Source organism: Alligator mississippiensis, chromosome 1 (genome assembly GCF_030867095.1).
Source record: "Alligator mississippiensis isolate rAllMis1 chromosome 1, rAllMis1, whole genome shotgun sequence".
In the NCBI taxonomy this organism is placed as follows: Eukaryota; Metazoa; Chordata; order Crocodylia; family Alligatoridae; genus Alligator; species Alligator mississippiensis.
In genome coordinates, this window is record NC_081824.1 from 288,614,793 (window position 1) to 288,631,562 (window position 16,770).

The 16,770-nt window shown below is 48.1% G+C and overlaps 1 long non-coding RNA gene across 1 annotated transcript; it reads right to left on the bottom strand.

Moving 5' to 3' along the window:
* Positions 1 to 5,015: 5,015 nt before the first annotated feature.
* LOC106738275 (uncharacterized) lies at positions 5,016 to 16,236 on the bottom strand. Its single transcript, XR_009459061.1, has 3 exons — positions 16,178 to 16,236; positions 12,711 to 12,792; positions 5,016 to 10,396 (listed from the first exon to the last, which is right to left on the bottom strand). It is a non-coding gene; the product is annotated as an uncharacterized LOC106738275 (long non-coding RNA).
* Between the last annotated feature and the right edge of the window lie 534 nt (positions 16,237 to 16,770).

Sequence of the window (16,770 nt, forward strand, 5' to 3'; positions counted from 1 at the left end):
GGTGGTCCACAGCTTCCCCTGCCCTCGTACTCCCCTCCCCCCGACGAGCCTAGTTTAAAGCCCGCCGGAGGAGATCCGCCAACCTAGAAGAAAACACACGCTTACCTTTGGGGGACAGGTGAAGCCCATCCCAGCTGAGCATGTCCCTCGTCGTGATGTGCGGGTCATGGTCCAGGAAGCCGAAGCCTGCCTCGAGACACCACTGCCGAAGCCGCCAGTTGGTCTCTCGGATGCAGTTCTCCTGCCGTCTTCCTCGTCCGGTCACTGGTAGGATGGAAGAGAAAACCACCTGGGCACTGAACTCCTTCAGCACGCCGCCCAGAGCACAGTAGTCCGCCATCAAGTGATCGGGGGTTCTCCTGGCCGCATCATTAGTACCCACATGGACTAGGACCATGGGGTAATAATCGGTGGGCTTGATCCTGGCCTGGATTACCTCCGTCACATCCCGAATCTTTGCTCCAGGGAGGCAGCATACCTCTCGTGCCGAGGGGTCCTGGCGACAGATGGGTCCTTCCGTACCTCTCAGGATGGAGTCTCCTATGACGAGCACACGTCGCCTCTTCCTCTGGGTCATCGTGGATCTCTTGATCTGTTTGGGGTGTGAAGAACGTGGTGTTTCTTCTTGCCCAAGGGTGTCCTCCTCCCCTTCCATCTCCTGCAGAGTCGCCAGGGCCTCGTACATGTTCACCAGTCGGACTGGAGAAGCTGGTACCGGTTCTCTGCGTGCCGCTCCGGTCCTGGCTGTGACCGTCTGCCACTCTGCTGTGGAGGGTATTCCCCGGGGTGCTTCTTCCTTTGGTGCCTGGGCCTGCAGGGAAAGGAAATAACTGTCAATTTCATCCTCCACCTCCCTGATCCCCCTCAGCCTGCTAACCTCCTCCCGGAGCTCCCTCACCTGTGCCTCCAGGGCCCTAAGACGGGCACCTGCTGGACAGGTGTGAGGGCCCCCAATCTCTGCCCCCCCCGGCCCTGCTGGGGATCCCCCACAGGCCAGGAGGTAGGGGGACACCAGCTCCCCCATGGGCTCGGTCTGGGTGGAGGCCTCAGACCTGCCCCGGGTATCCTTGTCCCCCTGGGCAGAGGCCCTAGCAGTACTCCTCGTCGACACCATTCTACAAGCTGCTGTTTATAGACCTGCGCGGTGTCTACGCCCTACCCCTACAGGAGTCCCACTCCTGGCCCTCCTGGCCCGCCCTCCGGCGCGAACGCCCGCGCAAACGCCGGCGTGCTCTTACAGAGCGCGCCTGTTTGCGCGCTCTGTTCGCGCTGCGCGGCTCGGGAGCGCGGCTCCCTACCGGCTCAGCTATATGGGACCCGGGGGGTCCCCATTTCTCCTGTGAGAAATGTGCCCCCATCAGTAATTGGGTGTTTCTGTCTTTGATGGATTTCCAGTGTGCGTTCATTCTGGTGTGCAGTTGTTGTCTGGTCTCTCCTACATATCTTCCATCAGGGCATTTGGTGCATTGGATGAGGTATACTACATTCCTGGAGGTGCAGCTGTAAGATCCTGCGATGCTGATGGCTCTGTTGTGGGGTGTAGTAATAGTGGAGGTGATGGAGATGTGGGGGGCAGGTTTTGCATTTCTTGTCATGGCACGGTCTGGATCCTTTTGGTGTGTTCTGGGGCTGAGGAAGTTTGCTTCTGGTGATGAGGTTGGCGAGGTTCGGTGCTTGTCTGAAGGCTAGGATGGGTGGCTCTGGGAAGATTTTTTTAAGAATAGGGTCTTTTTCTAATATGGGTTGCAATTTTTTGAGGATTTTCCGTACAGGTTCAAGGGATGGGTGATAGGTCATAACCAGCGGTGTGCGATTTGTGGGTGTTTTTCTTCTGTACTGCAGCAGTTCTTCACATGGTATCCAGGTGGCTCTTTCAAACGTGCGATCTACCTCTCTGGAGGAGTGTCCTTGCTGGGTGAAAGCCTTTTTAAGATTGGTGAGGTGGCGATCCCGGGTGTTCTCTTCAGTACAGATGCGGTGGTATCTGAGGGCTTGGCTGTATATCACAGCTTTTTTGGTGTGTTTCGGGTGATTGCTGGTTCTGTGCAGATATGTGTGTTGGTCTGTGGGTTTCTTGTATACTGTGGTCTGTATTTTACCCTTCTGGATACTGATCATTGTGCCTAAAAAGGGGATGTTGGTGCTGGAGTATTCTAAAGGAAGTCGGATGGAGGGATGGTGACTGTTGAATTTCTGGTGGAACTCAATCAGAGATTGCAGATTCTCACTCCAAATGATGAAGATGTCATCAATATATCATAAGTACAGCAAGGGTTTGATGGTGCAGTTCTTGAGGAAGTCTTCTTCCAGGTGGCTCATAAAAAGGTTGGCATACTGTGGGGCCATTTTAGTGCCTATAGCTGTTCCCATCATCTGGAGGAAGTGTTGATTATTAAAAGTGAAATTGTTGTGTGTGAGGATGAAGTGTATAAACTCAGTGATATCTTTGAGTCTGTATTCTGGGTTGTAATCTTGTTCCTGTAGATATGTAAGGCAGGCATGGATGCCATCCTGGTGTGGGATGTTGGTGTATAGGCTGGTAACGTCCGTGGTGGCTAGGAGTGTGTTGCTGGGAAGGTGGTCTATGTTTTTAAGTTTCCGTAGCAAGTCTGTGGTGTCTTGGACAAAACTTGCTCTGTGGGTGACAAGCGGTTTTAGGATGAATTCAACAAAACCTGATATTTCCTCAGTTAGGGTCCCATGGTTGGATATGATAGGTCTGCCAGGGTTCCCTTGTTTGTGGATTTTCGGGAGCATGTAAAAAGTCCCTGGGTTAGGTAGTGGGGGGATCAAGGTCTGTAGTTTTTTCTTGTAATCTCAGTGGAAATGATTTGATGGTATTGTTGAGTTTTTTGGTGAAAAGGGGAGTAGGATCTTCTTGTAGTTCTTTGTAGTAGGTGGTGTCAGAGAGCTGTCTGTTGGCTTCCTTTATGTAATCCTCACGGTTTAGGATGACTATGGCTCCTCCTTTATCTGCTGGTTTTATTACTATTTGGTGGTTGGATCTTAGAGATTCTATGGCCTTTTTCTCTGGTAGAGACAGGTTGTTGTGGTGGCGGGTGTTGCTGATTATTTCATTGTTCATTCTTTCCCTGAAGTAGTCCATCTAGCGGTCAAGGTTAGGGTTTCGTCCACTGCGAGGTGTCCAATCTGATGGTTTTTTGGGTTTTTTTGGCATTGATCTTTTCTTGAATGTTGTCAGAGGATGAGTTGTTTTTGGGAGTGAGTTCAGTTTGGTTGTGGAAATATTCCTTGAGGCTCAGGCGTCGGAAGAATTCTTCTAGTTCTCCACATTGAAGTATTTTATTAGGGTATTTTTCTGGACAGAAATTTAGGCCTTTAGAAAGGACAGATTTTTCAGTTTTGGTAAGTGTGTGTGTGGAGAGATTGATAATATTTGTGGGTTGGTTGCTGCTTGCAGTTTCATCAAGTCTGAGGTTGGAAGGTCGTAAGGTGTTGGTGTTGTTCCTCTGATGGTTGTTTTGTGGCTGGGGAGCTTGTTCTTGGAGTAATTTGTCCCATTTCTTCTTTTTATGTAGGATGAAAGCTGTAGAAAGTTTTTCGTAGTCTCTTTGTATCTGCTGTATATTGTCAGGGAACATGCATGGATTTCTATCTTTTAAGTTGTTGTAGTGTATGACGATTTCCTTCCTGAGTTGGTCTCTTTTGGAGTAGAGTAGGTGAAGTAGATGATTTCTAATTTTCTCTGAAGTTCTTCTGCATAGCTGTGCAGCATATTTGGAGTTGTGTGTAGTAGTCAGGGGATTGTAGATGTTTAGTCCTCGGGGAATTGTCTTCTGAGTATCTGAGTCCAGTCCTACACCTATTGGAAATTTCCCAGATTTTGCAGTATTGACAATCAATAATTTTATACACATTAACATGTTTGACAAGAAGAGAAAATAAGTAGGTGTGCATCAATAGAGATTTTGAGGCCCGATACCAATAGCTGATTTTTAAGGAGACATATAGATCAATACCGATCCAATTTCCAATACAGCTGCACTGAGCTGGTAAGTCTGTTGTGGTAAAAGGGGAGGGAGGAGAGAAGGGCATGGGGAGGCAGATCAGGGCCCCACACTGTGAGAGAGGGAGTGGGGCCGGGCTGGGGTAGGTGCTGCCCAGCTGGGGTGGGGCAGGGCTGGGACAGAGCTGCAGCTCTTCCAGGGGAGTGTGGTGGGGGAGGGTGGCTCCTGCCACAGCTCCCGCTGCTCATCCAGGGAGTTTAAAATTGAAAAGGTGGAGATTCTGACCAGTTACAGAACTATGCACAGATTTTTAGAAATCAAAACCTATGTGAAAAATACCAACGTTTCCCCAAATTGTAGAGTTTTTCAAGACCTTTTGCTGATCTTCTGTTTTCCTCTTCTTCCATACTAAAGCTACCTTGACTAAAGTAGTTTTCCTGCTTCAGCACCCTCTTTAGCACACCCATTGAGCAAACACATCAAGTTCTCTGAAGCTAACAGTTTCTCTTGTTTGTTCAACAGTTTGTTCCAGACAGGGTGGATGATATGAGAATGCCTTGCAAACTGCACAATAAAGCATTGAAAGACAGAATAATCACATAAAATTAACTAGAAATCATAAATTGTAAAGTGATGGACTCTTCAGATTGTCACACAAGTGCATAAGCAGTGACAGAAAAATGCCTGAGGATATTGTAACATTGATCCATAGGACCACATTAGCTACAGCATGAGTGATACCTGAATTCTATTAAAAAAGGACATCATTTCCCAGAAACAGGCAAGACTGAGTTAAGATCCAGAAAACAAATATCATTTCCATTGCCAGCACACCTTCTGAAGAAAGGAGCAGCAAAACACATTTCACACACCAACCTTATTTGGCCCTGCCATAAAAGAGCAAGAGTAGCCATCAGGCATTGCACATGTGAAGTTTTTGCTTCTCCTGCCAAGATTTAAATACCAATAGGGGTGAAATCCTGAAATTTAGGTTGTCAATTCCATCTTATCAGCAGCTCAGTTTGCTATTACAGAGAATCAAACATGTAAGGGTAACAACCAAGTCTTTTATTCTTTATACAAACTGGAACAAGAGAGACAGAAAAAAAACCCAATAATTTGAAATCAAGTCCCTCAGAGCTTGAAGGACTTGAACTTTCCTTCTGGAAAAATTAATTGGCACAAAAAATCATTTAAAGATTTTTAGCAAATGGAATTCTGCTAAATAATTTTTCATAAACAATTTTATACTATATATATAGGCTCAAGAATTCTTTAAAAAATAATGTATAACCTCAGCTTTAATTTTTGTTCCCAGACTCTCATACTATTCCTTTTATAGTTAAGGGACAGCCACCTGGCATATTTTCCATATATCTTTTTCCACTCAGTAGCTATGGTCTAAGAGTTGTCAGCACAACTCAGAAGTGTCTGAGCCTACAAAAAAGTGGCTGTAAGATACCTGACAATTGATGAGGGCCAGGTGAGTCCTCTAGTACATAGAGTAGCCTAAAAACTGGATCTGGATAGTTCAGAAGGCCAAGGACCTCATAGGGTGAGAATGTGTTGAATATTCCTTTTATGCTGGCTACAGTGAGTGAGAAGATAGTACTGTGATATGGCCAAGAGTAGCACAAGGATTTCTGCAGCCATAGGCAAATGCATTTGCCACCCTCCCTTGTAACATACCTGGGATCTGGGAAGGGCAGGCACCAGATAGCCCTGGAGCTGCCCTGCTCATTTCTGCATATGCCCAGACTCCTGAGGTAGCACCTCAGTGAGCATTTGCAAGTTGTGTGCACACTGTGTAGCTGCCCCTCTCAATTTGCTGCCCCAGGCAGCCACCAGTCCTGCTTGGCCAGTTACACTGGTCCTGGATATGGCAGCTGTACTTCACTTGTTCCTGAGAGGATCCTTTTTCTACTGTTGAATCCAGTCTTAGGGCACCTTTGTGACAAGGGAGCAGTACAAAATAACCCAATGAACCAGAAGATCTGGCTTACTTTGTGCAAGATAAAAGTAGGTCAGAAAGGAAACCTACTCACTGCTGCAAACAGTATAACAGCATAATTCCATTTTACTAGGCTCAGAGTTTATGTAAGACACTAACTTTGGCTGCGTCACACCTAAACTATAGAAACAACATTTGACTTCTGGTAAAAAGGCTTAGCTCATCTACTGAACAGCAGAAATAATCATTTGGCAGTCATTTAACTGTAGAGAGAAACAAAACATATAACCAGTGGCTGAAGTCCTTTTGCATGACCTGGGTCACCTTCTAGGAGCTCCTTGACCAGCTCCACCTGCATCTGAAGCAGCAGGCCACCACCATGCGGTGGTTCCTCCCCATGGACACCTGGCTGACCATTACCCTCCTATGTCTGCCAGCCTGTGCTATGTTGGCCATCTCTTCAGCATGGGCAAGAAGACTGCTGGGAAGGGTGTCCTGGAGGTCTGTTGTGTCTTCCAGAATGTGTTGGGGCACACTGTGCTCTGTGTGTACAACCCCTGGAGCTGGTGGTGAAGTTCCATGCCCTGGGCTTCCTCCAATGTATTTGGGCCCTAGATGGTACCCACATCCCCATCACCCTGCAGTAACCACCTCTAACACAGCCAGCAGGCCTTTCACACTGTCATGCTTCATGCACATGGCAGCATAAAAAAACTGTCAACAACCACAGTGCTTTCACCAATGTCAGTGCCAGTTGGGTGGGCAGCACCCACAATGCCTATGTCTTCCTCAACTCCACCATACCAGCCCTGGTGGAAAATGGGTGCTTGGCACCAGGAGTGCCATACCTCCAGCTGGATGTGGTGGTGGTCCCACCGCTCCTCATCGGGGACCCCATCTACTCACTTCTCCCCTGGCTTATGTGGCCCTATACCGGCCAGCCAGACCCCCACGAGGTACAGTTCAACAATTGTCTGGGCTGGACCTGTGTGCTGGTGGAGTGCACCTTTGGCTGCCTCAAGGGATGCTGGTACACCCTGACCACTTGCTTTGAAGTCACCAAGACCAACATCTTCAGGGTTATTGTTGCAGTCTGCGTGCTGCATAACATCTGTGAGGCCTGGGCAGAGGAAGCTCAGTGGGTGGAGGACACCTGACACCAGGAGTGCCAGCTGCAGTGACAGTGACAGTGACAGGATACCATCTTGACCCTGGTGGTCACCTTCATGTTGCCCACTTCCAGCTGCTGGATGCAGCCCTACCTGCCCCCTGGCAGCTGCCTGTTGTCCATCAGCAAACCCCTCAGTGGGCATGGGCTGAAGTGCAGCAGCACCTACACTGGCCAGGTGCCCCTGCCCCAGCACCTGTCCCGGGACCCCTGCCAGCCATCCCCCAGTCTGGGCCTTGCCCTGCCACTCAGACCAATTCCATGTGTCCCCAGAGCAGAAGCTGCCTGCAGCAGGGCCAGTACTGTGCATGTATCCAGCACCCAGTGGTCTTCCTCTGTCGCCTCCACTGCTTTGCCCACCATGGCAGCCTGCCCCTCCTCAGCCTCCAAGTGTCTCTCCTCAAGGGCCAGAATCCTGTCTGCCTGGTCCTTCTGCCAGCCCTCTCCACCTTGTGTGTGACATCTTCTGTGCGCCAAGCCTATGATTCCGCAAGCCACTCTTCAGCCACAGTGACCAGGTGGTCCAGCAGCTGGCGTCAGTCCTAGGTCCTCAGCTGCCAGACTGGCGGTGACCTTGATAGTGCATCCCTGTTGTCAACTGGTGCCTCTCCCCTGCATTCAGCTTCAGGACCTACAGAGTCAGGAAAAAGAGGCAGTTTGTGAGTTTTCAACATTTCCGAGATAACATGCACTATACCAGGGAATTGTGCACTGCCCAGCCTCAGATAGGGGGTTGTGTTTGCATGGGTGCTGAGGGACCATGGTAAGTCAGCCGGGCAGGTCCTGGCACAGGTGGCTGCCAAATAACCCCCCATCCTTACTTGCTCAGCATGGGCAGATGTACTGCTGGTGCTGGCTGCAAGCAGCCTGCCTTCCCTGCCCTCTTCCCAGGCTGAAACAGACTTGGCTCCTGGCAGCACCTACTGCTATGGCTCCAGACTCACTCCCCAACCTTGTCCTTCTGCAAGCCAGGCCATCTCCTTCAATGCTGCCATGCTGTCTCCTCCCCACAGTGTGGGGCTCACAGAGTGGGTGTGGCAGGTGTGCCCAGTGACCTGAGTCTTTTCCCACAGTGCCCAGGTTCAGGAGCCAGGGGGCTCCCAGACAACTAGCATGTGGAGCTGGTGACACCTCTGCCCTATGCCCAGGGGGCCTCTCTGGAGAAGTACCCTGGGGCGGGCTCCCCCCAAGCCTCCCTGCTCCCTGTGCCTCTAATGAGAGTGTCCTCGGCATCTGCAAGGAGCTGTTTGTGTGGACCAAGGGGTGCCCATCCCACCTTGAACTGCTCTGTTGCTACTCACTATGGTGGCTCAAATGCACCTGAGAACCTGGTTCAGGACCCTGAGCTTTGACAGTCTGGTGGGCAAGCTCTCACTTACCCACAATGTCCACCTGCCTGGAGGGCTACCTGTGGCTACACTACATGTCCCTGCCTCCCAAAGCCAAGGACAACATCACCACCGGCATTGATGCATTCTCCATAAGAGGGGCCCATGCTTGCCTATCTGAGGGTGGGCACAGACTGCTCAATAAAGTTTTGCCCTGTCTCCCACCACCCTGCATGCTGTGGGAAAGGGACTCTTGGGCCCAGGGAGAACACAGCTGGGCAGGGCAGAACGGGTGGGCAGAGGTGTGGAGGGCCCTACCCCCTGTGAGGGGCTTACTGGGTGGGCATGGCAAGTGGACCCAGTGGCCTAAGTCTGTCCCCACTGGTGAAGATGTGAAGCTCCCAGTAGTGTCCTTGAGTGCAGGGGCATGGAGTCTGGCTGCCTGGGCAGAGGATCCCTCCTGGGAGAAGCTGGAGCTGCTGAAGGATGGCAGTGCCATGGCTGGGCTGGCCTTCCAGGCAGGGCTGCACACCTAGAACTGGCAGGGCAGATGTTGGATGAGACTGGGGGTAGGGAATGTTGTAGGACGGGGTCCTAGCACCCAAAGAGGTATTCCTCTGCTGATGCTGCCTCATTGAGGCTGCCAGGCTGCAGCAGAGGCTTGTGCAGGCTTCCCTTGTTAAAATGTATGGCATGGCTTTGGCCAGGGTCCTGGGGCACCATGATTTGGTCCAGGTGCAGCATAAAGGGAAAGGACTTGCTGGCAGTTGTGGTCGGTGATGGTCACCCACTGTGTGCATAACAGCTTCACGTTTACGCAGCACGGGCATGCTGACAGGTCATGCCCTTGCTCCTACACACAGCCTAACAAGACCTCATATACATAGGCAGAGGAGCACCTGCTGCAGGAAAACCAGCAGAAGACCTCAGTCTCACCCCACAATGCCATGAGGTCTGCAGTCTCCTCCTGGGACCAGTTCTGACTCTGGGAGGTGGTGTGTGGCATTAGGGATGATGCCAGTATGGCTCCCTCGATGGCCCACAGGGCCTCCATGCTGCCAGGAGGCCCTGGGTGCTGCCAGGCTTGGGCAGGTGTCTTTGGTGCTCAGTGTAGCAACACAGTACAGGACAAACAGGTGGGTGGAAAGGCTGTGCCAGGAATGAGTGCCAGGGTCCAGGCAGGCTGCTGTGGTTGGCTGGGGGCCACTGGAGTGGGACCTAGTGACCAGAGGCTGACTGCAGGTGGTCCAGAGTTTTGCTGGGCTTGAGCAGGTGCCTGCAACATCCAGTGCAGGGGCATGGTGTGTGCCAGGCAGGTAGGAGGCAGAGCTCTGTCAGGGACCAGTGTCGGGGTCCAGGTAGGCTGCTGCAGCTGGCCAGGGGCCACTGATGAGGATCCCAGTGACCAGAGGCTGGCTGCAGGTGGTTCAGGGGCCCAGAGTCCCTTTTAAGGGCCAGGCAAAGAGCTGCCCCAGCGGTAGGGCAGGAGAAATTCCAAGTCCCATGGCCTTGGGGCTAGCCAGCAGGAGGACGCCTGGTAGTGGGGCTGACCAGGAACAAATTTACTCCCAGGCAGCAGCTACACGTGCTTTACTATGCAGTAACTACTTTGCATTTAAGTTGCTACCTACCAGTTAATTTGCATTTACAGGTAGCAAATTAACCATGGAGTAGACCAATTTACCGTTCAGTAAGCATCTGCATGTGTAGATGGTGACACTTACTGCACAGTAAGTTGGACTACTGCTCAGTAAGGCATCTCATATAGACGTGTCCTCTGTTCACAATACCAAAGTAGCATTTCTTACCTCAGTTCTCTTTTCTGTAGGCTTGATTTCCAGTTTTATTAATGCTCTTCCTTGTCACCCAGACAGTCAAATGGAGAAGTCATGAGTCACTCACTGACATGGGTACAGTCAGACACCAGAATGAACATCCTTCTCCCCGATCCTCTTTGGCAGCGTAAGAATCTTGTAGTAAGCTTATCCCAAGTTCAGGCAAAAGGGCAGAATCAGAGCAATAACCAGAGCAATACTATTGCCATTTCCTGCTATCCATGACCTATGAGGCTGATGAATCTTACACCGAGACCTAGATAGAACCTTGCCTGCTTCCAGAAAACATGGAGTACAAGAATGGCTTAAAACAGCATAACACCACGAGAACTGTCATTTCTTGGGTCAGACCATAGAATCATAGAAAATTACAGTAGGAAGGTACTTCAGGAGGTCATCTAGTCCAACCCCCTGCTCAAAGCAGGACCATCTCCAACTAGATCATTCCACTGAGGGCTTTGTCACCCTCCTAATGAGAAAGTTTTTCCTAATACCCAACTTAAACCTCCCTTGCTGCAATGTGAGATCATTGCTCCTTGTTCTGTCATATGTCACCACTGAGAACAGTCCAGCTTCATCCTCTTTGGAACCACTCTTCAGGTAGTTAAAGGCTGCTATCAAATCCATTCTCAGTCCTCTGTCCTCTAAACTAAATACTTCCAGTTCCCTCAGCCTCTCTTCATAGGTCAGTTGCCCCCAGCCCCCCAAACCATTATTGTTGCTTTCCACTGGACTCTCTCCAACTTGTCCATGTCCTTTCTATAGTGGGAGGCCCAAAACTGGACACAGCCTCACCAGTACAAAATAAAGCAGAACAATTACTTCCCTTAGTCTTCTGGCAACACTCCTACTAATGCAGCCCAGTATGCTGTTAGCCTTCTTGGTATCAAGGGCACACTGCTGACTCATATTCAATTTATTGTCCACTATAACCCCCAGGTCCTTTTCTGCAGAGCTGCTATTTGGCCAGTCAGTCCCCAGGCTGCAGCAATGCATGGGATTCTTCAGTCCTAAGTGCAGGACTTTGCACTTGTCCTTATTGAACCTCATGAGATTTCTTTTGGCCCAAACCATCTTTCCCAGTATCCCATGTTGCACAGTGGCAAACAAGGAATGCTGAAAGGTAGACCAAACAGAGTATGTCCAGGGTTTTTTCCCACTGTTTCTTTCCCACTTGCATCTTCCAGCATTTAAGGTCTTGGAAGTTCTCATTCAGAGGCTGTATCCCTTATTCCCATGCTCATTAGCTACTGATTCACCTTTCTTACGATAATTTGCACCTCCCCCACAAACCATCCCTTATAGGGTGGGTGTGCTAGCCTTGGCCCAAGCTCTCTGCCCCAGCTGAGCAGAGAAGTGGGCTCTAGCACTCCCCAACTTCTGGCCTGGGCCCCTGCAGTCATGTGGCTGCATTTCTAGAATCAAAAGTGAAGGTTTGTTCACTTGCTTATCAGTTCAAGCTATGCAGTTTAGACTAACATGCTAAGATTGAATCAGTTCAGCCTCAGGTTTTTTTGATTGTCTGTTTTAGTCTAAGAGCCTCTGATGGGATCCTTATCAAAGGGTTTTCATAAGTCCAGATATACTATGTTAACTGGGTCACTTTGATCCATCGGTTTATTGATACCCTCAAAGACATCTGAGTACGCTGGCGAGGCATGATTTCCCTTTGAAAAAACAATACCTTTTTGTCCCCAGCAAGTCATGTTCATCTTTGCACTGAATTTTTAAATTATTATTATTGTTTCTATTAGTTTTCCAGGAAACAGTTAGACTCACCAACCTGTAGTTACCTGGGTCCCCGATAGAGCTTTTTTTTTTAAATATGGAAGGTACATGTATAATCCTCCAGTCTTCTGGTACTGAGGCTGTTTTTAGTGATAGTTTGCATATTACAGTAAGGAGTTTGCCAATTTTTTATCTGAGTTCTTTCAGGATCTAAGGCCAAATACTATCAGGTCCTCACCATTTGCTACCATTTAGTTTACCATTTTCTCTATGACCTCATTGTGACAGGGTGGCCAAGATACCCTGCCACAGGAAAGTGAGGAAAAATATAAAGAAACAAAACTTCCCTGGGGATGCTGAAGAAACTGCACCAAGCTGAGGAGGGAAAGACACTGTGTCCTGATTAATTAAAGGAACCAGCTGGGGCTGGAGCAGTTCAAAGGCTGCACACCAAGCCCAGCTGCCAGAGTTTGAGCCCAGGACAAAGAAAATGAAGAAGAAAACCACGCTGAAAAAGTAAAAGGAAAACAGCTGTGTCCAGAAGACAGTGAATCAGATGCTGCCATGGGAGAAACAGTGGAGGAAAAAGGGAATTTGAAGGGACACCGAGGGATCATCCAGGGTCTGTCTGCAGAAAAGGAAAGCAAGGTGCAGATAGGGAAGACACAGAGAGAAGATGAAAGGAAGACCCAACTCTGAGGCTTGGAGGAAAGCCTCAGTCCCTAAACTTACCTGAGAAGAGCCAGCGAAGTGATGGAGGAGACCACTGTCAGTGGGTCCAGCCCTGAGGGGTGGATGTAACTGATTCAGGACCCTAGAAGAAAAAGGAGATGTAGATGAGATTACATCTCCAGGTGGGGTGAGTCCATCCCGACCCTGAAGGTAAGGACGGGATTAGAACTGAGAGGTGGCTGTCTTAGGACCCATGTGTAGAAAAACAGGACAAGCAGCCAACTTAGCAAAAGACCCCAACTAGGGGGTTCACAGGACTAAGACCAGACTCTCCGTTCAGTAGACAAGCAGCAACATGCCTGGAACATCTGGTTTGGTTAGGGCAAGGTATGGAGGTGGTAGAGCCCTGCAAAGATAAGTCGATCTCCTGAGCCTTTAACTAAGTTTTTTGACTCCCAACGTGCTTGGTATCTCTCTCTCTAACATCAAGGCATGGCAGAAGAATTTTCTAAACTCTTCCCTTCCAGTTTCCAGCATTCAGAGGTCTATGAAGTCCTACTTTGTGGGCATGTCTACACAAGATTCTTTACTGCGCAGTACCATAGTTTACTGTGCAATAAAGCACACACAACTACATGTGCCTATGCTTACTGCATAATAAATGATGCTACTTGCTAGTAAATTTGTTCCCTGAAAATGCAAGTAGCAAATTTACTCATGATTACTTACAGCATAGTAACACACATGTAGATGCCACCCAGGAGCAGATTTGGTCCTGGTCACTCGGGCCAGCTTGAAGCTAGCTTTGGGGTGAGCCTCTCCTGGCCCAGGGCTGGGCCAGCTCTATGCCTGTCTCAGCGTCAGGCCTTAAAAGCTTGCAGGTACTCAGAGCCCTGGGAGACATGCAGGTAGCCTGAGGCCACTTCAGTCCCCTATATTGCCCTGCATAGGCTGCAGGTTCACGGTTTTTGGTCTCTTCCTCCCCCGCCCCAACTTTCCCTTTGTAATTTGTAAAAAATTACAGAAGCAAAACAAAATAATATGTGCATATTTATCCCAAGTAGCTCCATCTCTACATTTTTGAGGTCTATAATATTCTCATTCAGGTTACCTTATCTGTTTATCACTGAGGCATAGGAACGTAGGGCTAGAAAGGACCTTATGAGCTCATTTAGTGCTCAGGGCAGGATCCTAACTAAACTATCCCAGTCAAGTGTCTGTTGCACTTGCTCTAAAGTTTCCAGGGATGGAGATTCCACAGCTTCTCTAGGTATCTTTTGCCAGGGTTTGACTATCTTCATAGTAAGAAAGTACTTCCTAAAATCCAACCTAAATTAATTTTGCTACAGCTCAAGGCTATTTCACCTATCCCATCTCCAATAGTCACAGAGACAGTCTATCTTCATCTTCTTTGCGAGCTCTCTTCAGGTACTTGAAGACTGTTCCACTCCGCCGTGGAAAGCTGATGTGAGTAGGTAGTGCATAGTCTATTTTATTTAAATACATACTGTAACAAGAAGCCAGACTGTTATTTTAAGAGCCAGCATCCAGCTAAGCTGGCTGTGTAAGACAGCAGCAGAGGAACACAGGCTGGCCCTTAAATAAAGGGGGAATTCCTGTGTGTGGCTGGGGATCCACATGACAGGCAGGGGTGGGGCTTTGAAGCATATAAACATAAGTCCTGAGACAGAAGAGGTAGTCTGGTCCTGCAGGGAGAGGAGCCCCTGGGGGAGTTTGGCTGCAGGAAATAGGCCCATGGATGCCCAAGCTACCCACAAAAACAAGACTGAGACAGCTAAGGGGGAAGTATACCGTATAGTGGGGTATTGCACCAGAGTGGGGGAGAACTTTTGTGGGAAGCACTTTTCTTATATTTCTGCTATGCTTAAGACCAGAGAACTGGACTGTGGCTATAGGGGTGTGTGGAGGCCATAGAGGCTCCTGAGAGGCACCCAGCATAGAGCTTCCTAGCCAGGCTCAGGGACCCCTGGGGCAGAGTAGTGCACCAGCCATCATGGCAGGGTCAGGGATCTCTGGGGTGGAGCAGCATGTCAGGCAACATGCCAAGGTCAGGAAGCCTAGGAGCTGCCACAAGAGACCAAGCTAAGGGGCCCAGAGCCTGAGAGGGTGAGACAGAGTTGAGGCCCAGAAGCGTGAGTCTGGCACAATGGACCTGGACTAGAGGCAGAGTCATAGAAAAGGGGCCAAAGCCAGGAAGGCTGAAACCCTGGCATAGGTCTGAGGCTTGAGGGGCCAATGCAGATTCAGGGCCAGTGGTGGTCCTCCAACTCTTGAGTCATCTATGAGACATGGGTGTGACTATGGGGGTGGCTGGAGATCACAATTCTAGCCCCTAAGAGGAAGTACACCCATGGATGCAATGACAGAGGTAACAGGCACCAAGCAGTAGGCCACTCCAGCTTCCATAGCAGCCTAACCTTTTATGTATATTTAACAGCAAGTCATGGCAGGAAAAAGCTAGGAGTCACAGGAGGTTGGGGAACACAGACAGGCCAGTTTGGCCATTAGAGGTACCAGACTCTGTGAAGGGAGACTTTCCAAGCCTATCACATATACATACATATTCACTCTAGTACTCAGATTACACTCAAGTTATCTGACATTTGGCCGCTGCTTTAAAAGGGAGATGATTTGGGAAATTTTCTACTCTCTCTCTGTTAGAAGTATTTATTACAAAAATAAAAAAAATAGCTGTGCAAGCTCTCTTGTGGCCTTTTCCTCTGACATCACTCTAGACACCTGTTGTCAAATATCACTCAAGTGCCAAGGAGATTCAAGCCTACTGTAAGCAGACACAATTCCTTTGACTTTAGCAGGGTTGCGCATGAAAGACAAATCTGGCTCAAAATCTCAAAGCGAAACCCCAGATGTTAAGTTTCAATTTAGAAAAAATGTGAATGTAGCATGGTTTTGAAAACAATCAGCGCATCAGTGCACCTCTCCAGAGAAATGAGCTCAGATTTGGATCCACAAAACTGGTTTAATGTGGAATTTAACCTACAAACCAGGTAAATGTTATGTGATTTCAATTTTCAGTGATTCATGGTAAAAATGTTATTGAATTCTGTGTTCTATATATTGATCCTAAATATATTTCTTACATTTCACTTTTTGTATCTCTATGAAAAGTGACCCAAGTTTCTAGAGTAAATTAATTTTAATTCCCTGAAGTCCTTGTAGGTGATGGAAACTTCTGTACCAAAGTATCAGACTGCATGTTTATTTGTATAAAAGTCTAAGAGTTACTCAAAGAACCAAGAGTAAAAGTTTAGGAGATACAGTACAATCTTTTTGAGGACAGTAAATCCGTACATTTTCTAGCTTTGAGTACAAATTATGTTGCAATCTGGAAGACAAGCAAAGATGAAAACTGGCAGAAAAGCTAACTGAAAACATAGAAGTCAAGGCAGGAACAGGTTGAGCAGGCAATGCATTTCAGCACAAAGTTGGAATGAGGAAAAAATGTCAAGAAAGATAAAAAATTAAGCTCTACAAGCAAACCTGACCTCAGAGGAGGTATATCACCAAGGTGTTATAGTACTGTGCCTCAATATCTGAAAGAAAAAAAATGTACTTAAGTAAACACACGCAAAAAATCTCTGTCCAGTGCTTTCAACATAGTGCTCATGAGCAAAAATGAATTCTTATTCCAGGATGACTAAAGAGTCAAGAAAGGAGCACATTAGTATACACTGCTACAAATAGTAGATTATTGTATTACATAGTTTCACTTCACATTCTTGAATGGCTTCATTGCTCAATAAATTAATGATGCACTCTTATGGAAGGGTTCTATGACATTTCATAAGATCCCAGTTGGGATCCATAAAAATGTCTGCATGATCTAAAGACCTATAGAATTTAATACTGAATATGGTCCTTTCTATAGGTAAATGAACTATAGTTTTATTCTCCTGTTATTGCATTGCCTTTCATAAAGTAGCTATGTAGCTAATAGCAGAATTAGCCTGATGGGTGGGTTTTATTTTAAACTATTCTGTAGCCACTTATAATTCTCTATACAATTATATAGGACATTATAATATTCCATTATATTCTACAGGGCTTATCCACAAGCATAACTAGGCAAATAAACAGT